We start from the raw sequence: 22,016 nt of genomic DNA, 5'->3' as shown, positions 1-22,016 counted from the left end.
GGCTTCCCCAAAACACCTTGCACGCTTTACTTTCTGCTGTAAACTGACTCCCATGCATACCAGTTACGTCTATCCATTTTCCTATGTTACCAGCCTCCACCACATTTAGCGAGGGACCCAGCAGAACAGAGAAACTATCTGAAAACATTTGGAGAGAGAAACATTTGAAAAGGTAGGGAAAGACTGGAAGGCCCCAAAATGTCTCCAGAAAAGACAGAAAGGGGCCACAGAAAAAAATCACAAGGGTTTTTTATTGATATTTTGCACTGTTTGACCTTTCTTTAAGGCCAGATACAGGTACACACTGGATTTGTTTCTTTAAACTTACTAGGTGGTCTTGAAAGCACAAGTGGAATGTTACTCAATTTTGCTCACAGAGGAAAAACACTGAACTCACTGAGTCACTGAACTCAAAAGCTGGAGTGAGTCATATGCTCCCTGTGTTAATGGTAGGGTTGTCATAGTAATGATTTCTCCCTGAAATTTTTTGTTTTAGTGTTAGAGTCTGTGGGCTGGATTATGCTTGGTCATGCAAGGGGAAATATACAGGAAAGAGAAGAAGGGCACAAGGAACTTTTGCTTTTCTCCCACCTCACTGCCATCATCTGCACAGGGTATATGGACACAGTACCAGTTATGCTACAATGACACTGACTCCCACTGCACCAGCCAGCAGCACTGATCCTGTGTGGAGAAGAAAGCAAATTGTTTCCTTTTAAAGGGCCAGGCTTCCAGCTCTATTCTGCCCCCACCCAAGGGTATGAATTAAAGCCATAATGTAGCCTTAAGTATGGTTTGTACACATGCACTAGAAAGTATCATTGGATAGGCACTTGTTTTAGACACAGGAGTAAGAAGGTCATAGTTTTGCAATGCTTTTGGTCAGAGGCATATTAATTCACTGCACCAAGCTGCTGAGAATGATACGAGTTGGCACTGTTGGTGCTTTGCCTAAGTGCAACGGTGCCCAAACTTTTCCTCTCGTGCCCCCACCTTACCAGTAATGGAATCTTCTCCCCACCTCTAGCCCCCCATAACTGCACAGTTGGCTCAGCAGAGGAGGTTGGGCTGAAGGCAGAGCTGGCCTGGGGGGCAGAGAGGGGCTAAGGGCAGAGCTGGGCGGCCAATGGAGCTGTGGCTGGGGACGGAGTGGAGCTACAGCTGGGGGCAGACCAGGGGATGAGTGGCGCTCCCCTTTCCCCCTGTGGGGGCTGGCCTTGGCCCCACCGTGCGCCCTCCCCAAACATTCCTCCATGCCTCCCTACAGGGTGCACCCCACCATATGGGGACCACTGGCCTAGTGGTAGCAGATGTTGGGACCTTGCAACACAACTTGGTTGCCCAATGAAACTTGGTTGCCCAATGAAACCAACACAACTTGGTTGCCCAGAGAAATCAGTGATGCAGAATCAGGGTGTTCTCTGGAGTAATGTATTCATTTACAGGTTGCACACATCCTGTTTACCTTGAACAGATGTGCTCCCAAGCTGCACACAGGCAATTTACTTTTGCAGAAGCCTCAGTTAAAACACCATAGCCCAGCTACCAAGAAACAGCAAACTTGTTCACGGCCTCTCTTTGCGGTTGATGGCTTTAGCACAGTCATTACCCCTTTTCCTGCCCAAGTCCCTGACCTTCTTACTTTGGAAACCCCTAGTTAAAAGCTGTTCACTGTGTGGTCTTGCCGGGTCATCCTGGGTGTTCACTCTCCTTTCCTGAAGCTGTTCTGTACCAGGAAGGAACTTCAAACAGATTTACCCGGAGCCAGCTCAGCCAGCCTCCAAGCTGACAAAGGAAAGTTCTTTACCCCTTAATGACCATCAGGGACGGTTACTGTATGGGGTTCCATGGATGTGACTGTCTGTATTTAACCCTTTGTATGGAGAGTTCCACACTGAGTGCTTATCCAGAAATGATTCATAACAGGAACATTTTGGGCCATAACATTGCTACAACAACAAAAAGCAGCAGAACCTAAATTATTTAAATATTTTAAATGTCTAAAATATTTGTCATTATTGCTTTTCCTACTTTAGCTCATGGCTGAGGCTCTTCAACACCCTCCTTCCTAACAAAAATGCTCACCTGTACTCTATGGAAAGGAAAGGCAAGGCAAAGGTAAGAGAGAAGCTTGGTGGTTGGGGTGCGGGAGAGAATGGATTCAATAACTAAGACAGAGGCATCCATTTCAGGGAGGGAAAGGGCTGTCTGGGTCATTTAACTTATATCTCTACACAACAGCATGGTTACTGTTTTGTTTCTTTAGCATTTTCGCCGATTTACTTTTCAATACCTTTAGGAGCTGGTGCCTCATCAACCCACCCATGGCAAATTCTTCTTTGTCCAATTGAACTGACAGAAAAATTGTGTAGACATTAGGAAACAATTTTTTGCATTCTTTTAGTTTCAGGCTGTTGCTCCTTATTATGCCATCTTTAAAATATTTTTTAAAAAATCTGCCCCTTCTTTTATACCATTATGTGTAAAGGATACATAGACAGCAAATCTATCCCTCTCTGAGCTTCTTTTCTGAAAGCAGATTCAATGGATAGTTCATAACCTATAACTCTTTGATCATCTTTGGCACTATTAAAGATTTCCTCTATTTCACCTATCCTATGCCTATTATACATAAATAAAGGAGCCTGAAACTGTGAACAGTAATCCAAGTGTGAAACTGATACATGTTGGGGTCCTATGTATGGTACAATTATTTATACACCCTCACTTTGTATTTGCCTTCCCCCCCAAAAAAACATTATTATTTCTACTTAAAATTAATTTTTCAGTTGTGCCTACAGGCTCAGCCTGGTCAGAACCTTATTGTAGTGAGCACTTTACAAACATATAGTATAATGTTGAGTAAAGGAACATTCTCTAGATGCGTCAAACTATACTGTAGTTTTCTGTTACCTGGATACTACTTTAAACAAACAGCCATTGTTGATCCATGAATACCCATTGAAATGAGGTTATGCTAAAGACTGGTATGCATAATATTAGTTATGAACCTAGTAATGAAAAAATTAAAGTTTGACACTGTCCTATCCAGTTCATTTTGCCATCATATCTCAGTCAGACAAACACTGGAGCCAATAATTTTCAAAAACTAATGCCTAATACCTAAATAAGGGGCCTGAATTTCAAAAGGTGCTAAGCAGTCAACAATCCCCAATTAAGCCAACCCATTTTTAAAAATCTTGGTTTGTACTTTTTCTGGGAATACTGGTCACTTAAATTGCCAAACATTATGGCCAAGCTTTTCAAACTTAGAAGGCTAAGTTAAGTGCCAAGGCCAAACTCTTCAAAGTCAGGCTCATAAATCAGGATTTTCATTGGTCCTGAGCACCCACAACTATCTTGACTGGGGTCTCTAGATGCTACCTTAATATAAGTACCATTCCTAAGAATAATAGAAGTCAATGGGCGCTGCAGGAGCTCAACACATCTCAGAATCAGGCCAACGACTTAGGTGCCTAAATATAGATTATGGGTCTATCTACACTAGAAACGCTACAGCGGCACAGCTGCAGGGCTGTCGCATAGACACTGTAGCCACTGAAGGGGTTTTTCCATCATTGCAGCATTTCCACCTCTGTAAGAGGTGGTAGCCAGGTTGCTGGAAGAATCCTTCCATTAACCTAGCAGCGTCTACAGCGGGGGTTAGGTTGACTTACTTACATCACCCAGGGCATGACTTTTTCACAGCCCTGAGTGATGTAGTTAACCAACCTAACTGTGTCGTATGAACGAGACCTTAGATGCCTAGTTCTAAGCACCCACATTTGAAAATTTAGGATTAGCATTCTATTTAACCTTTCAAATCTTTTCATATTTTAAATTACTTTTGCACAGAGAAGACAGCAATTATATTATTATATCAGTTATTATATCCTTTCAGAATTTAACTGCAGACTGTTAACAAATAACAGAATAGCACAGAAATTGTAATATGCAGAAGATCAAAACCTAGCAAGAGAATAAGCAGAAAAAGTATGATAAGAAAACTATATGAAAAGCAAATGTAACCCAATTATTCCGAAAGGGGCTCCCAAGTAGTCATAATATGAGCAGGTCATACAAGACTAAACTTTCATAACTTCTAATATTAAAATCTTTGCCTCTGGCTGTTAAAGCAGGAGGTAATATCTCTGGGATTAGGAGACTTCTGCTGCATTCTAGAAGTATAGCTCTGCAATGAGGCTATGAGAATCTCCCTAGATTATTAACATTTAGTGATTCTTAAATCGCCAGCTTTATTGCAAAACTGTATAATATAAACAGTAATTTGTTTCAAATTCTTCCATAATAAAAAAAATACATGGCTTACCATGACCGTCCTGATAAAACAAATAGGTTGTTTCTCTGATAAAAAAAAAGAAGATTTATTCCTAGCTGTCTCAACATCCTCTAACCATTATGTATCTTGCAGACTGGACTTGGGACATTCATCAGAAACAAACGCAACGCAAGACCAAGAATCTAAAATACAGCTGAGGTACAGCATTATTTTAGGCACTTCACACAGGTTGTATACCATTCATTTTACTCCTGATTACAGCGACATTCTCCAGATGGCATGGCTAGAGGTCTAGTTTCAGGGCAGTGTAGCCCAGATGTCACTTCCACAAAGGTCTCCAGTTACCTGTGAACCACAATTAACAGAGGATGCTCCAGTCCGAGACTCTTCGAGTGCTACTGCCATTTAGCAGCACAACTGGGAACAATTTGCTACGTTTATAAAAAACAGAGGAAGTGTCTGTTGTATTATTATTTGTAGTACAGTAACCAGCAGAGCCCCAACTGAGGTTAGGGCCCCATTGTGTCAGGCACTGAATAAACAAAAATAAGAAAAAGTAAATGCCCCCAAGAATTTTCAGTTTAAATAGACAATACTAAAAATATAGGACTGGATGGGACTTCAATAGGTCAGCTAGTCCATCCCCTACATTCAGGCAGGACTAAGCATTATGTAGACCATTCCTGAGAGGTGTTTGTCTAACCTGTTCTTAAAAACCTCCAATGATGGAAATTCCACAACCTCCCTAGATAATTTGTGCCAGTGCTTAACTACCCTGACAGTTAGGAAGTTTTATGTCTAGCCTAAATCCTACTTGCTGCAACTTAAGACCTTTTACTTCTTATCCTGTCTTCAGTGGATAAGGAGAACAATTTATCACACTCCTCTTTATAAAAACCTTTTACATACTTGAAGTTATATCATGTCCCCACCTCAATCTTCTCTTCTCCAGATTAACAACCCATTGTTTTTCAATCTTTCCTCATAGGTCATGCTTGCTAGACCTTTATTAATTTTGTTGCTCTCCTCTGGGCTCTCTTCAATTTGTCTACATCTTTCCTGAAGAACGGTGCCCAGAACTGGACACACTAATCCAGATGAGACCTTATCAGTGCTGAGTAGAGTAGAAGAATTACTTCTTCTGTCTTGCTTACAACAGTCCTGCTAATACATCTCAGAATGATGTTCACTTTTTGTGAAACAGTATTACAGTATTGACTCATGTTTAGTTTGTGATCCACTTAACCCCCAGTACTCTGCAGTACTGAGTCCTTCCTAGGCAGCCATTTCCCATTTTGTATTTGTGCAATTGATTATTCATTCCCAAGTATAGTACTTGGCATTTGTCCTTATTGAATTTCATCCCATTTACTTCAGACCATTTCTCCAGGTTGTCAAGATCATTTTGAATTCTAATCCTGTCCCCCAAAGCATTTGAAACACTTCCCAGATTGGTATCGGCTGCAAACAGTATGCAAGCAGTATGCATCTGATGAAGTGAGCTGGAGCTCACGAAAGCTTATGCTCAAACAAATTGGTTAGTCTTTAAGGTGCCACAAGTACTCCTTTTCTTTTTGCGAATACAGACTAACACGGCTGTTACTCTGAAACTTTATAAGTGTACTCTCTATGCTATTATCAGATCACTTATGAAGATATTGAACAGAACTGGACCCTGGACAGATCCCTGCAGGATCCCACTTGATATGCCCTTCCAGCTTGACTGTGAACCACTCATAACTGAGTACAGTTTTCCAACCAGTTCTGGACCCACCTTATAGTAGGTTCATCTAGGTTGTATTTCCCTGGTTTGTTTATGAGAAGGTCATATGAGACAGTAACAAAAGCCTTACTAATGTCAAGATATATCACATCTATCTCTTCCCCCAATCCTCAAGTCTTGTTACCCTGTCAAAGGAGGATATTAGGTTGGTTTGACATAATTTGTTCTTGACAAATCCATGTTGACTGTTACTTATCATCTTGCTACGTTTTAGGTGCTTACAAATTGATTGATTATTTGCTTCAATATCTTTCTAGGTACTGAAGTTAAGATTACTGGTCTATAATTCCCTGGGTTGTCCTTATACAAAAAGACAAACCAGGTGAGGGAACAGAGGCACAAGGATGAATTAGCTTTTCCAAGGTCACACAGCTGGCGAGTGGGGGCAGAGTCAGGAGCAGAATTCAGGTTTCCTGAGTCCAAATCCAGTGCCTCAATCGATCAGATCATATTGCCTCTCAAAGTAGACTAATTATTTTGGAGTAAAGTCACTTTTATTCCAAAATAGTATCCACATGGGGGAGTTATACCATTATAACTATTCTGCTATAGCTATGCCGATCAATTTTCCTGCATAGACAAACCGTCAGTATTAGAAGGAAAGTTACTGATCAGTTTAGACCATCTCCCTCTCTTTCTCTCTCTTTTTTTTTTTAAAAAACCCACTTCTCATTCAAGAAACTTTCTGGCCATAGCAGGTTAGTTGAAAATTTGTTTTACGGGAATGACCTCAGTTCTGAATCATACTTACTATGGAAAGTTTTCACCTGCTGCTCAACCAAAGGGTCGTGGGAAGATTCAAATAGTTATTATGTGCACAAACACTTGTTTGACTATTGCTCTTCCAAGTAAGTGTATGCTTTTGCATGTGCAGATTTTACATCCAGGCTTGAAAACATGGCCTTATTCTGTTAAGCAGATTGCAAGTTACATATAGGTTTTATAGTCCCCAGTGAAAAGTTTTCCTCCTGTGTCAACTGAAGTTGATGCAATAAATTTATTTATTTAAACTAGATCTCCTTGATCAACAACGGGTAATAAAAGCAAGGCAAGGCTACTGAGCTGACATTTTAACAAACACCTGCCACAGATCCCATAGGGAATCAGAAATAAAAGCAGTGTATGTCAGTTCCCAAGATGGCAAAATAGCATAGTGTCTCTCATAAGCGTGTGAGGCAAACTCTCCAAGCCCCCTCACTCTCATACGCACAGAACAACTGCAGAGGTGTATAAAGTTTGAGAAGAGTCAAGAGTACTTAAGAAATAAATGTATCCATTCCCCAGTCATTTGGATCACCGTTGGCTCAAAATCAAAAACACAGAAAAGCACAGGTGGGTGATGTGCACAGACAGTTCAGATAAAGTTTTACAGTGGTTTCAAAATTGGTCTCTGGCTCACTGAAGCCAAGTTATCAGTGCATAACATTTTAAGGCTCAGTCAAAAACTTTGTGACTGTTTCCTTAGAGTGAGCAGGGTAGTATTTTTAATACTATCTAACAGAGGCAAAATGGTCTGAACTTACCAGTCAGGCAACATTTCCTGACTGCATCAATCCCCACATGGCTTGTCTAGGCTAGAGTTTCTAGTCCCATTTTACCTTGAGTGAACCAACTGCCAATTAAGTTAAATATAAGGATTGTAAATGCTAGTCTAGATGCTTCACAAACATTCGTTCCAGGACACAGGTTGATCCTTGGGGAAAACTGCGAACATGTGTCCTTGAACCAATGCTTTTTGGAGTATCTAGGTTCATATTTACAATCATGTTAGTCAAAACAGGACCGCAAACTCTAGACAACCCACAGGATATGTCTACACTGCAATTAAACACATGTCTGGTTCATGTGAACTGACTCAGGCTCATGGGGCTCAGGTTGCAGGGCTGTAAAACTGCGGTGTAGATGTCCAGGCTCAGGCTGGGTGGGAGGATCCCAGAGCCCGTGATTCAGCCCAAGCCCAAACATCAACACCACAATTTTACAGCCCTGCAGCCCAAGCCCCATGAGTCCAAGTCATCTGACATGGGCCAGCTGCGGGGATTCAATTACAGACAGAACCTTAAGGATAGCCCTGGATGGGTCTGGAATGGTGAAATAGCATGGCCCAGCTTGGTTCTATGTTGCAGCTGGCAAATGGCAGGATTGTCAAACCCCAAAGTACAAAACCCAACACTCCTGTGAGATTTACTTCCTTACTGATACACACCCAAAACTCATTCCCACTGCATATGCCTCTGATTGAACAGTGTATGCATTGTGGCACCATTGCTGTGCCTTAAAAGAGCAGGAAATCTACAGGAAAATAGCCTGAGCTTGTGGATTATCACTTATCGCCATCTCTTTTTTGCCAGTTAAGAAGCACTGTAGATAGGGTTGCCAACAGTACCATGTTATAAGGGACATCCCTTATTTGAATAAAAAATTTCCTGTCCTTTTTAGTCTGGGATTTTTTTTATTCTGTTTTCTACCAGGGGCTCAGTAGAGCCACAGCAGTCTGGACTTTGCTCCAACAGCACGATACTGCTGGCTGAAGTGTGGGATAAAAGGTGGCTGATACTGATTTAGAATACTGACGAAGGGGCAGCCGGGACAAGTTTGAGCAGTGTTGCAACTTAGCACATGCCACTTAAATTTGACCCAGCTGCTCCTCCCTCATGCCAGACAGAGAGGCAGCTGAGCTAAATTTGAGTGGCATTGCATGATGGATGGGTGGCCAGAACAATCTGAGTGCCAATGCAACCATGTGTGCCAGGTCTCTCTGCCACACAAATTTGTCCCGGCCACCCCTGTCATGCACAACCTGTAATTTTGGAAGACAATGTTGGCAGCCACAACTACAGATCAGACTTTGATCATGTCACCACTACTGCAGCAACAACCAACCCATCTCGCTCTCTTGTGCTGTATCTGAGGTCCTAAGTGAACCAATTCAAAATTATTTCAATGCATACACTGCTTGCTAACTTCCTTGCAGCTCCTCCTCTTTTAAAAGGGCACTGCAGGATACTGTTGTATGGCTACTAACTGAAAAACTAGTGACCTAAAATCTTCTAGAGGCAAGTGATCTAGAGTGAACCAAGTTTATTTTGTGTCCAGAAAATCTGTAGGCGTTTGTACATGGCAATTAATTTTTTTAGGGACCTAATGGGGAAGAATCAGACCATCTGCTATATCGTTTTCTGACACTAGATATGTGGAACTAAAATTGGTCAGGGCTTCCTAGTTTACTCCCAGGAACTTAGTTTCTATAACAAGAATTAAATTGGATCTCTTGGCTAAATGCAGTTCTGAAAACTGAGATCTGTACCCCTGGTAAATAAAAACTGGTCTTATTATACTTCAGCAACAAAGGACTTAATGTAAGATTAAGGCACTGTGGCATTTTTCCATGAGGGTCTCTACTGTCCAAAGGTAAGCCAGTTACACCTGTTTGTGACTTTCAACATGAATTTCATTAATAGCTTCATCAGTAGCAAAAAAGTGTGATTGGCTATGTGTGACAGCTCACACATAGCCAACAATTCACAATAAATTGCCTTCCTGTTTGTATAAAAGAAGGCACAAGTGCTCAGTCTTATGTGTATATTTCATCACTGAGGCAGTGGGCTACTCTGAGATATGAAACTCTACCAAGTTTTCTGTGCAAAGGTGTGGAATCTTTATCACTATTCTAGCACCTGGAGACGCATTACAGCATTAAAGTTTTATCTCTTTTGAAAATCAGGAAAACTACTGGTTTGGCTCAATTGTGTTTAATTATTAACAACCTTGGACTAATACAACTCTCTCTGAGATACTGCAGTAGAGATCAGAGTTTCATTTTCAAGCTCTTAATTTAACTATGTGACAAAAAATGGCCTCTGATTTTCTACCTAGACAGTTCATTTCCTGGTATGGAAGAAAAGAAGCCCCGGGAATGGGTTGTTAAGATTTTTTTTTCCAGATTATTTTATGCAAGTTTGAGATACTTCAGGGACAAGCAAAATCACTTACTTCAGAAGCCTCACTACAAGAAGTGTCTCTTTTTGTTAGGGTATGTCTACACTACGAAATTAGGTCGAATTTATAGAAGTCGTTTTTTTAGAAATCGGTTTTATATATTCGAGTGTGTGTCCCCACACAAAATGCTCTAAGTGCATTAAGTGCATTAACTCGGCGGAGTGCTTCCACAGTACCGAGGCTAGCGTTGACTTCCGGAGTGTTGCACTGTGGGTAGCTATCCCACAGTTCCTGCAGTCTCCACCGCCCATTGGAATTGTGGGTTGAGATCCCAATGCCTGATGGGGCAAAAAACATTGTCACGGGTGGTTCTGGGTACGTCAACATGCCCTCCCTCCTTACCTCCCTCTGTGAAAGCAATGGCAGACAATCGTTTCATGCCTTTTTTCCTGAGTTTCCTGTGCAGACGCCATACCACGGCAAGCATGGTGCCCGCTCAGCTCACTGTCACTGTATGTCTCCTGGGTGCTGGCAGATGCGGTAATGCAGTGCTACACAGCAGCATCAACCCATTGCCTTGTGGCAGCAGACGGTATGATAAGACTGGTAGCCGTCATCGTCATGCCCGAGGTGCTCCTGACCGCGTCGGTCAGAAGCACCTGGGCAGACATGGGTGCAGGGACTACATTAGGAGTGACTTGACCAGGTCACTCTCTTTAGTCCTGCAGGCAGTCCTATTGTACCATCTTCTGCCGAGCAGCCAGGAGATGTGGATGGCTTGCAGTCTTTCTGCACCGTCTGCTGCCAGCCAAAGATGTAAAAGATAGATGGAGTGGATCAAAACAAGAAATAGACCAGATCTGTTTTGTATTCATTTGCTCCCCCCTTCCTCCCTCCCTCCCTCCATGAAGTCCTGCCTGAAATACCAGAGGGAGGGATAGCTTAGTGGGTTGAGCATTGGCCTGCTAAACCCAGGGTTTTGAGTTCAATCCTTGAGGGGGCCATTCTGTGTGACAGTTGTTTTTGTTTCTCCTTGATGTAAAGCCACCCCCTTCGTTGATTTTAATTCCCTGTAAGCCAACCCTGTAAGCCATGTCATCAGTCGCCCCTCCCTCCATCAGAGCAATGGCAGACAATCGTTCCGCGCCTTTTTTCTGTGTAGACGCCATACCACGGCAAGTATGGAGCCCGCTCAGATCACTTTGGCAGTCAAGGGGCACTTTAAACACCACATGCATTATCCAGCAGTATATGCAGCACCAGGACCTGGCAAAGCGATACCGGGCGAGGAGGCGACGTCAGCGCGGTGACGAGAGTGATGAGGACATGGAGACAGACTTCTCTTAAAGCATGGACCCTGGCAATGCAGGCATCATGGTGCTAATGGGGCAGGTTCATGCCGTGGAATGCCAATTCTAGGCCTGGGAAACAAGCACAGACTGGTGGGACCGCATAGTGTTGCAGGTCTGGGACTATTCCCAGTGGCTGCAAAACTTTCGCATACATAAGGGCACTTTTATGGAACTTTGTGACTTTCTTTCCTCTGCCCTGAAGCGCATGAATACCAAGATCAGAGCAGCCCTCACAGTTGAGAAGTGAGTGGCAATAGTCCCGTGGAAGCTTGCAACGCTGGACAGCTACTGGTCAGTTGGGAATCAATTTGGAGTAGGCAAATCTACTGTGGGGGCTGCTGTGATGCAAGTAGCCAACGCAATCAAAGATCTGCTGATATCAAGGGTGTGTGCAGGTCATAGTTGATGGCTTTGCTGCAATGGGATTCCCTAACTCTGGTGGGGTGATAGACGGAACCCATATCCCTATCTTGGCACTGGAGCACCAAGCCAGTGAGTACATAAACCGCAAGGGGTACTTTTCAATAATGTTGCAAGTACTGGTGGATCACAAGGGACATTTCACCAACATCATCGTGGGATGGCCGGGAAAGGTACATGATGCTTGCATCTTCAGGAACTCTGGTCTGTTTCAAAAGCTGCAGCAAGGGACTTTCTTCCCAGACCAGAAAATAACCGCTGGGGACGTTGAAATGCCTATAGTTATCCTTGGAGACCCAGCTTACCCCTTAATGCCATGGCTCATGAAGCTTACACAGGCAGCCTGGACAGTAGTCAGGAGCTGTTCAACTACAGGCTGAGCAAGTGCAGAATGGTGGTAGAATGTGCATTTGGATGTTTAAAAGCACGCTGGCGCAGTTTACTGACTCGATTAGACCTCAGCAAAACCAATATTCCCATTGTTATTACTGCTTGCTGTGTGCTCCACAATATCTGTGAGAGTAAGGGGGAGACATTTATGGCAGGGTGGGAGGTTGAGGCAAATTGCCTGGCTGCTGGTTACACACAGTCAGAAACCAGGGCGGTTAGAAGAGCACAGGAGGGCACGGTGCGCATCAGAGAAGCTTTGAAAACCAGTTTCATGACTGGCCAGGCTATGGTGTGAAAGTTCTGTTTGTTTCTCCTTGACAAAACCCCCTGCCCCCTGGTTCACTCTACTTCCCTGTAAGCTAACCACCCTCCCCTCCTCCCTTCGATCACCACTTGCAGAGGCAATAAAGTCATTGTTGCTTCACATTCATGCATTCTTTATTAATTCATCACACAAATAGGGGGATAATTGCCAAGGTAGCCCAGGAGGGGTGGTGGAGGAGAGAAGCACCAGGAGGGGTGGTGGAGGAGGAAAGTACAAGGCCACACAGCACTTTTAATGTTTAAAACTTTAAAACTTATTGAATGCCAGCCTTCTGTTGCTTGGGCAATCCTCTGGAGGCCCCCCTACCATGTTCTTGGGTGTCTGGGTGAGGATGCTATGGAACGTGGGGAGCAGGGCGGTTGGTTACACAGGGGCTGTAGCGGCGGTCTGTGCTCCTGCTGCCTTTCCTGCAGCTCAACCATATGCTGGAGTGTATTAGTTTGATCCTCCAGCAGCCTCAGCATTGAATCCTGCCTCCTCTCATCATGCTGCTGCCACCTTTCAGCTTCAGCCTTTTCTTCAGCCCCCACTTACTCTCCTCAGCCTGCCACTTCTCCTCCTGGTCATTTTGTGCTTTCCTGCACTCTGACATTGTCTGCCTCCACACATTTGTCTGTGCTCTGTCAGTGTGGGAGGACAGCATGAGCTCAGAGAACATTTCATCACGAGTGCATTTTTTCGCCCTCTAAACTTCACTAGCCTCTGGGAAGGGGAAGATCCTGTGATCCTTGAAACACATGCAGCTGGTGGAGAAAAAAAAAGGGACAGTGGTATTTAAAAAGACACATTTTATAGAACAATGGGTACACTCTTTCACGGTAAACCTTTCCTGCAGCTCAACCATATGCTGGAGTGTATTAGTTTGATCCTCCAGCAGCCTCAGCATTGAATCCTGCCTCCTCTCATCATGCTGCTGCCACCTTTCAGCTTCAGCCTTTTCTTCAGCCCCCACTTACTCTCCTCAGCCTGCCACTTCTCCTCCTGGTCATTTTGTGCTTTCCTGCACTCTGACATTGTCTGCCTCCACACATTTGTCTGTGCTCTGTCAGTGTGGGAGGACAGCATGAGCTCAGAGAACATTTCATCACGAGTGCATTTTTTCGCCCTCTAAACTTCACTAGCCTCTGGGAAGGGGAAGATCCTGTGATCCTTGAAACACATGCAGCTGGTGGAGAAAAAAAAAGGGACAGTGGTATTTAAAAAGACACATTTTATAGAACAATGGGTACACTCTTTCACGGTAAACCTTGCTGTTAACATTACATACGTAGCACATGTGCTTTCATTTCAAGGTCACATTTTGGAACATTTGGAACATGGCTAACAGCGGGGAACATTTCTGTTCAGCCATAGGCAAACAGCCCAGCAGGAACGGGCACCTCTGAATGTCCCCTTAAGAAAAGCACCCTATTTCAACCAGGTGACCATGAATGATATCACTCTCCTGAGGATAACACAGAGAGATAAAGAACGGATGTTGTTTGAATGCCAGCAAACATACAATGCAATGCTTTGTTGTACAATGATTCCCGAGTACGTGCTACTGGCCTGGGGTAGTAAAGTGTCCTACCATGGTAGATGGAATAAGGCTGCCCTCCCCAGAAACCTTTTGCAAAGACTTTGGGAGTACATCCAGGAGAGCCGCAAATGCCAGGGCAAATTAATCATTAAACATGCTTGCTTTTAAACCATGTATAGTATTTTAAAAGGTACACTCACAGAGGTCCCTTCTCTGCCTGGCGGGTCCAGGAGGCAGCCTTGGGTGGGTTTGGGAGGTACTGGCTCCAGGTCCAGGGTGAGAAACAGTTCCTGGCTGTTGGGAAAACCAGTTTCTCCGCTTGCTTGCTGTGAGCTATCTTTCTCATCCCCAAAACCTGCTTCCGTGTTGCCTCCATCTCCATTGAAGGAGTCAAACAACACAGCTGGGGTAGTGGTGGCTGAACCCCCTAAAATGGCATGCAGCTCATCATAGAAGCGGCATGTTTGGTGCTCTGACCCGGAGCGGCCGTTTGCCTCTCTGGTTTTCTGGTACGCTTGCCTCAGCTCCTTAAGTTTCACGCGGCACTGCTTCAGATCCCTGTTATGGCCTCTGTCCTTCATGCCCTGGGAGATTTTGACAAATGTTTTGGAATTTCGAAAACTGGAATGGAGTTCTGATAGCACGGATTCCTCTCCCCATACAGCGATCCATCATGATCACCTCTGCTGATGAGCTCTGCATGGTCACCTGCAGCTTGCCACGCTGGCCAAACAGGAAATTGAAATTCAAAAGTTTGTGGGCCTTTTCCTGTCTACCTGGCCAGTGCATCTGAGTTGAGAATGCTGTCCAGAGCAGTCACAATGGAGCATTCTGGGATAGCTCCCGGAGGCCAATACCATCTAATTGTGTCCACAGTACCCCAAATTCAACCCAGCAAGGCTCATTTCAGCGCTAATCCCCTTGTCGGGGGTGGAGTAAGGAAATAGATTTTAAGAGCCCTTTAAGTTGAAAAAAAGGGCTTCATCGTGTGGACGGGTGCAGGGTTAAATCGATTTAATGCTGCTAAATTTGACCTCAACTCCTAGTGTAGACCAGGGCTTAGAAAGAGAGAGAGAGAGAGAGAGAGAGAGAGAACAAAAACAAAATACAACTCCAAATTAACTATTTAAGATCCTGTTGAGGAGTATGAGTGATGAAAGCGCTTTGGGCATGTACTCTTCACAGTTTACCTCGCAGTAGGGTTGCCAACCTCCCAGGACTGGTCTGGAGTCTCCAGGAATTAAAGATTAATCTTTAATAAAAGATTATGTGATGTGATGAAATCTCCAGGAATACGTCCAACCAAAATTAGCAACCCTACCTCATAGTCTGGAATCCATCTTGAAATTCCTGAGAGGTTGTTGTGTGTTGGTCATCTCCAATGTATTTTATTGGTATCTACAGTCTGCATTTGCTGGGTAACTGCATCTGTATTCCCCCACCCTCCCATGGTCCACTAAGGGCACCCATTTTGGACTCCCAGCTCCTCAGCCACCACCTTTCTTAAGGCAAAAGCAATACAGAGAAAAAACATATTAAAAACAATAAAAATACCCTACATGCATGCTAAAAAGCTAACAAGAGGTCGCCCCCAGCTCCAACCTTGTACTCTGGGCGGTGTCAGTCCTTCAAAAACCCACAACTGGGTTTTCCCTGTGGTTACAATTTTATGACAGTCTCAGAGTCAGAACCCAGGTTTAGCAAATCAGCAGTTTCTTTATATGGCTTGGCTCTTTTATCTCCAGTAATAGGTAATCAGCAAATAATAACCCACTACTCAAGGTGTAGCTTCAAAAGGCTAGATTTTTGTATAATAGGGGGTGGGAAATTTGCATTAACCTCTCCCTTAGGTCCCAAAAGTCCATTCTTGTCTGGCACATGTTCAACATAGTCCTTTGAACTCCCAGGCCTCACATCACATCTACCCCCTGGAGAGGTTACATTCAACCCTGGCCCACAATAACACATCAACTTTGTATTTAAAACAATGGACCCTGAAGATACTTCAACTTATTTCAATAAGGTCTCCCAAGGATACACCGGAAATTGCTTTAGCTTTTGGTCTTTTCACTCTCTCTACAGGGAGTCTATGGTATGACAGACGAGAAACATCTGAGACAAGCGCCTCCAACTAACATTACCACGTAACAACTAGTGCGCAGGAGGAACAGACTTCTGATCAAAGGCATGCCAGTGGAAACTCCTATAAAAAGCTCCTTCAAACACTTACCACTACTACATAATGTTTTTATAAGTGGGGGGGAAGCAAAATAAAATACTAATGGAGCTTGCCTGTCTGCATTTTCATTCGTTGGAGATGAAAATCATTGCTTATTTCATTGGCTTGCTTAACTGTATTACTAGTCAGTCAGCCTCTCTCTCATATATATTATTTAGCAGGTAAGGATAATTGACTAAATAAAAGATGGTGAGAGATGTACAGACATTGTAAAACTACAAGGATGCCTCCTTCATGAAACTTATGAGCATTGCACCACAGCGGAATTCCACATTTCTCCTGAAGCAGTCACTTAGAACTTGTTTCCAAAGTTTTCTCTGAATATAAAGCTCAGGATAAGTTATATGTGCAGTTAATGCCAAGAAAGGGTGTGTTCTTTCTTTTCTTAAGTGTGAATATTTTGTAGCCAGTCAACCAGATTTATTTCCCATGATCTTCAGATACAAAAAGCACAAGCTTCTACCACTTGAACTAAAGCTTACTTGACAGCAGAAGTAAGTTGTTATGATCTTTGTGGTTCAGTTAAAGAATGACGAGTAAAACACCATGCAGCCATGTTACAATGTGTATTCAAAAACAGTTTTGTGTTGGTTGCTTGTATAGGTGCCGACTTCTACTGGCACCAGTGGGTACTCGACTCCCTGGCCCGCCCCGACTCCACCCCTTCCCCACTCCCTCCTGCCCCCATTCCAACCCCTTCCCCAAAGTCCCCACCCCAAGTCTGCCCCCTCCCTGCCCCTATTCCTACTTCTTCTCCAAATCCCCTCCCTGGCCCCACCTCTTCCCCTCCTCCTCCCATGAGTGCACCACAGTCTCACTCCTCCCCCCTCCCTCCCGGAGCTTCCTACAGCTGTTTGGTGGCGGGAAGCGCTGGGAGATAGGCAGAGGAGCAGGGATGCAGCGCGCTCAGGGGAGGAGGCAGAGGCAAGGCGGGGTGGGGAGAGGAGTTTGGCTGCCGGTGGGTGCAGAGCACCCACTAATTTTTCCCCATGGGTGCTCCAGTCCTGGAGCACCCATGGAGTCGGCACCTCTGGTGCTTGTACCCAACAGATTCTTCATTCCCAGCAACTTCAATTTCAAGATGTGGATGAAACAAACGTAGGGTTTCAGTCATGTAAACCCTAACTCACATCACACGATTTCAATTCCTCTCTCCCTCCCATTTTTAGCATAAGAAATAGTAGCCTCATTGCAGGCACTTCCTTGGAATAAATGGCTCCATTAATCCCCAGAAAGCTTCTTGCACCACTACTGTTATTGTTCATACAGTGTAGTGAACCTTACACTTTGCAACACATTTCTAGGAGAAACTAAAACTAGCATACTGTCTTTTAAAGAGATTTTTGTTCCAGTTCCTGGGGATATTTTAAGAAGCAGGTAACCTCAGTCAGATGCAATGAATTGCTTAGAACTATTGTCACAGACATATTCTGAAATTGTTACTGGCGATGACTACCGTGTTACTTTTAAACAAAAGATATTGTTTTAGATTGCTAATTATGCATTACTTTTGGGGGGGAGGGAAGGACCGCTGGTTCTTGCTGCTCATAGCTTTGCTGTGACTGGCTCCTCCAAATGAGGGGGAGCTAAACATCTGACTAACCCAAGAAGACAAGGAAGGGGAGGAGAAAAATGGTCACCAGCTCCGAATAACCCTCCAAAGTGAGGATGGGATACTGTTGCCAGGGCTAAAGGGTGGAGGGGCACCGTGGGGTGTTCCTGGGTGAGTCATAGGGGACGAGAGCAATTGAAGGAGGGAGAAAGAGGTTCATGCAGACGGGAAATGGGGATATTTCAACTGATCTGTTGGGTAGGTGGACTTGGGTGTTGGGGGCATTAGAAGGGCCCGGTGGGGGAATAAGGGGTGGTGAAGCAGCATGGAGGGAAGTCATTTTGTGGATGGGTGAGTAGGAGATCTTTTAAGAGATGAGTTTATTTGGGACTGGGGCTTGCGAGGCGGGTTTTGGCAGGGCAATGTTTTATGGGTTGTTTATTTGGGGGGTGGGTTGTGAGAAAAGGGTTATTTGGGGAGATGGGGTTGGTGTGGCACGGAGGTGAAAGGAGCACACGGAGCTTTGTGACGGTGGCCACAGCTGGCTCCGGCTGTGTCTGGCTCCCTCCTTAGCAGCTCCTTTCCCTTCTCCTCTGCTTCCTTTGTCTCACTCACTCCCTTTCTCCCAGGCACCAGGGACATGGCTAACCCACTGAGCCCTAGCCCTAGTTGTGACAGACTCAGCGTGCAGCATTCTGACCCCCACCGGGCTCTGGTGACTCTCTCTAAGTGTCCTGCTGCTGGGCAGCCAGGCGGCTCAGAACCAACTGGCCTTGGCACCACCAGAGTCAGAACCCATCAGCTCTACCCCCACCCCCTGAGCCTTCCCCATACCTGACTTATTGTTGAGCTGGGCAGTGCTCACAGGTGGCAGGGATGGCTCAAATTTGGGGGGTTTGTCCTCTAGTCCTAGCCTCCTGCCCCCATGCTTATACTAACACAGCTGTGACACAATCATGTCATTAGTGTCCCAAAAATGCTTCTAAAATTAAAAGGCCTCAATTCTCCACTAGCTCGTTCACTTCATGTCATTATTTGCACTTGCCCAAGGTGGGTGTAAATCATGATCATTCTGATGAGCACTGCAGATCCTCATTGCATGGGTACAAATGACTACCACAAGGTGCAAGGCAGTGGAGAATTGGGCCCAAAGACACAGAGTGATTAAATAAAGTTGCGAGATTGTGATGGCTCAGAGTTGGCTGGGACTAGATTATAGCCCACACTTGTCACTAAATATATGTGGTGACATCTCAATCAGACCCTCTCTTATTACGGTTTTAAAAATGGACCTTCAGTACAATATATGGTGCAACATGGAGGCTCATACATTGTTACAAAACTGAATTAGATCCAGACAAGTCCATTTCATTACATCCTGAAGAAATGTCTCTCAATATATTGCTGTTAGAATAATCATGGTGCAGTGAGTGCCTTTTACTTTCTGTAGCTACAAAACTAGCAAACCACCTATGAAAAAATCTAACTCATTTTCAAAGTCCTGCAAAGATTTTAGCAGATAGCGTGTCTTAGAATTAAAACATTTCACCATAAATTTTGATAAGTCTCAATGTAACGTGCATTTATGGTATATTTTACTATAGTCTTGTCTTCAGACTTCCCCAGCCTAAAGTTTTCATCACTGCCATCTGCAGAGACTTCAGACACTGCTCACCAGTTGACTAAAAAGGCTTCTCAATAATGTTCATTCTGCCATTCAGATAAAGATGAGATAGCTTTTGCATCCCACAGTATTTTACTGCATGTTGCATACTGTTTCCTTATATTCTCTTGGCAAGGACTCACCTGGTCCTTCTTGTACACACATGATTAGTTTTTATTTTGCGTGCAAGGGTGGTGGGGGGAAGAAGTGGTGAAGGGTTTTGGAGTTGGAGGTTTTTTTTCCAAGTCTCTGCCATTAGCTCGAATTGACATTTATTGCTCACTATGTCACTTTAAATCCCATTTAAGATTTCTATTGCTCTCTGTCCCACTTAAAGTAAAAGTCATTTAAGATTTCTAACTGAGTAATAATTATCTTGGCACCTCTAGACCAATCATGATCCCCTTCTTACCCTATCCTCTGATTCTAACTTGGAGAATGAAATTAGTCAATGAGAGATAACCATTTATATTCAACTTTACATGATGTGCATTGAATATTTCATCAAGGTCTTAAGAAATCACTTTCCTCTACCACATTCTTTTAAATTAGTTGCTTTGTCTCTCTCCTTTTGCCATTGATTCTTGCATCTCATTAAAGCTCATTCTGATCTAAAGAATTAATGAGCCAGCAACATAACATCAGCTGTTACCCTGAGAGTGTTCCCTCTTCCTCCCTAATGTAGTCTTCACAATGGATTTAATGCAGTGGAGTTTTTCAGTTTTTGCTTTAGGGACTTACGGATAGCCTGTTATGAGAATTGTCTTTAATATCTCAACTATTTTTGGAATATACAGCATGGATGGAATTCACAATAGGTATTTAGGTGCCTAATTCCTATTGACTTTAGTGGACGTTAAGTGCCTAAATACTTTTGGAAATTCCACCAAATGTGTTAAAGCAAGAAAAAGACTGAATGTCATAAGGAGAATTAATCAAAGAGCCAAGAGGATGACTTCTCAGGAATGATGAACAGATTGTCCCATTTTAGAACACAGATCTCTGTTTATGGATTGCATATGAGAATGTGTTCATTGTGGAGAAGATTATGATTACACTATCAGGATGGGTTGGGAAGAGGTGTAGTAACCAAAAGAGAATTGGATACTCCTCTGCCAATTATTAGCAACAAAGGTGTGCCATACTCAGAGCCTAAGTGTTGAAACTTAAGAGCTAGGTGTTCTCAGAGCACTTTAGTGGTGCAAGTGCAACACAGCAAGCAACCTCACTTGTGCAACAAAATGAACTTAGCAAACTAGCTCCCCTTCAGCAGAACTCTACATAAGCGTGCTTGTGATAGAAAGAACTGATGTGGGGATACTGTATTTCTGCTTTACCATTGCATAGAATTTAAAAATTTGTTCTAGCTGTCCCCTTTCTATATAGGGTTTCACTAAAAATTTTAACTGCCAAATTAAAAAGAAGAACTGGGACTGCCATGAAGGCAGTGACTGATATCTATAGATAACTTTGAAAAAATCACCAAGTGGCTGATAAACCAAGAAGTCCTACTGATACAGTTGTCGCAAGTCAACGCTAATATCAAAATCTGTGAATTAAACCATTCGTGTAGATACCTTGCTTAGTTACCATTTACAATCCAGTGTTATATTTGTGTTGACTTTATAAATACAATATACAGAAAGAGAGCTTTTTTACTGTGCTTTTGCTTATAGTATACAAAATACGTGAAGTGTCATTTTTGGTCCTAGGCTAGTTGAATGACCCACATACACTCTGAACACAGATGCACACCCTTGACAGAGGTAGGCTGAAACCAGGACGTTTGTCTCCGATCTGAAGCTTCTCAAAGTTTGGCAAAGTTAAAATCTAGGGTGGTTGGTTTGATTTGATTCCATCTCTAATAAAGGTATACATGCAGGAATACCTTTTTCCCTTGGGGGAGTGCCAATTCTTTATTTCTATGCCCGCCAATATTTGTTTCATTTTGCACCTTTTCTCTTTCCCTGTTACTTCTCCTACCAGTTTTCCCACTCCCCTCCTGGCTCTGTGGCTGCCTTGTCTCAACTCCCTAACCTGAAAAGGAGCAGACTTCTCCCACAATATCTTTTTCTCGGAAGGGCATCAAAGGAAGATCTAGAGCAGGTTTGTATGCTACAGGGACAAATAACCCTGGTTGGCATGGCTGTGCTAGACCCAGCCCCTCTATGTTGTCAAGAAGTATCAAAGTTTAACAGCAGGCAGGTGAGGGAATTTGCAAATCCTTGGTGCTGCATTTAATGGCCACATCAGTCATCCATTGTTTACAGGGGACAACACAGGAGGTCTGCTAGAGCACTACTGTCCCCATGCATGGTCTAATAAAAAGAGAAAACTTCAAAGGTTCCAAGAATAAGTCACACTGCAGAGTGGGGAGGACGGTTTTATTTCACTATTCACCCATTGTGCTCAAACAGCATGCAATCTTCCCCTAGCCTCAGTGTTATTTGATACAATGAGTTATTATTATTTATTTGTATTATTGTAACTGCTAGCAGCCTCAGTTATGGACCACAGAACAAAAAGACAGTCCC

General features: G+C 43.6%; 1 long non-coding RNA gene across 1 annotated transcript in view; it reads left to right on the top strand.

Annotated features, from left to right (window-relative positions):
- The window catches only part of LOC142072333 (uncharacterized), a 116,479-nt gene extending 100,199 nt beyond the window's left edge, over nucleotides 1–16,280 (top strand). The window contains exons 2-4 of the long non-coding RNA XR_012668725.1: nucleotides 2,037–2,118; nucleotides 4,433–4,498; nucleotides 16,111–16,280. This is a non-coding gene — a long non-coding RNA (uncharacterized LOC142072333). The remainder of the gene's footprint in view (nucleotides 1–2,036; nucleotides 2,119–4,432; nucleotides 4,499–16,110) is intronic.
- The last annotated feature ends 5,736 nt before the right edge of the window (nucleotides 16,281–22,016 follow it).

This window comes from Caretta caretta, chromosome 6, assembly GCF_965140235.1.
Source record: "Caretta caretta isolate rCarCar2 chromosome 6, rCarCar1.hap1, whole genome shotgun sequence".
NCBI lineage: Eukaryota > Metazoa > Chordata > Testudines > Cheloniidae > Caretta > Caretta caretta.
Note: the sequence above shows the minus strand (reverse complement) of the source record. Positions and strands in the feature narration are given on the sequence as shown.